This window comes from Amphimedon queenslandica, unplaced genomic scaffold (assembly GCF_000090795.2).
Source record: "Amphimedon queenslandica unplaced genomic scaffold, v1.1 AMPQUscaffold_9745, whole genome shotgun sequence".
NCBI lineage: Eukaryota > Metazoa > Porifera > Demospongiae > Haplosclerida > Niphatidae > Amphimedon > Amphimedon queenslandica.
Genome location: NW_003549983.1, coordinates 1 through 1,007, shown reverse-complemented (window position 1 = coordinate 1,007; position 1,007 = coordinate 1).

Sequence of the window (1,007 nt, the reverse complement as noted above, 5' to 3'; positions counted from 1 at the left end):
TATAAAGCCTCACAATAATTATGGTATAACTATGTAAAATACCCAGTAATGCTAAAAGAAACCATCAAGAATGGCTATTATTATGTTGCGTAAATAGTTGGAGCTAAATCCAATAAAAATTAGATTTGTTACAAATTTTAAAAGTTGCTCAATAATTCGATGAAAGTCCCTGCACTATAGAGGGACTTTGGCCAAATTTTTGTCAAAATTGAAAAGTTATTATTATTTTCTATTTTAATAATTTTTCTGATGCATAGCTTTATATATGTTTTTTTATGTTGTGTAGAAAGTTTGAGCTCATTTCAATCAAAATTACATTTTTTACAAAATTTTTAAATTTGCTTAAAAGTCAGACCATATGCATGGTATTGGCAAAATTTTTTATTATAAAGGAGAGAATTCTACACTTTTATAATTTTCACTATAATAAAGGTAATCAGGTGTTTAACATCATAATTGTAATTTATTGGTCACATTCATGGTAACTACTGGATTTTCTATTCAATGTTGTGTGCTTTTGTTTCTATAGTGTCCTGATTAGTGTTATAGGTAACATTTATTCTATTCTTAATTGTCGGAGAGGACACATTTTTGAGGAATGTCCACTGGCTGGTACATCAATGTTTGTTGCGAAAGCTTATCTACCTGTCAACAAATCTTTTGGTAAGAATACACACACTCTTAACTACAAACACTCTGATATGTGCATAGTTTACTGGCCAATATTTTGCAGATGTTTCCTGACATAAAAATTTTTTGTTTATTTTACTGTATATGTATAATAAACATACATTCACATGATGATTATAACATGTAAAATTTTGTTTTGTTTATTCTACCGTACAGTAAAAATATTAATGACAATCATTTGCATGTAAAAAATAAAAATTATTTTTACTACTATTGCTAAATTATTAGGATTTACTAGTGATCTTCGTGGCAGCACTGGAAGTTAAGCATTCCCATAGTGTGTGTTTGATCATTGGCAGTTGTTGCCTGGTGATCCT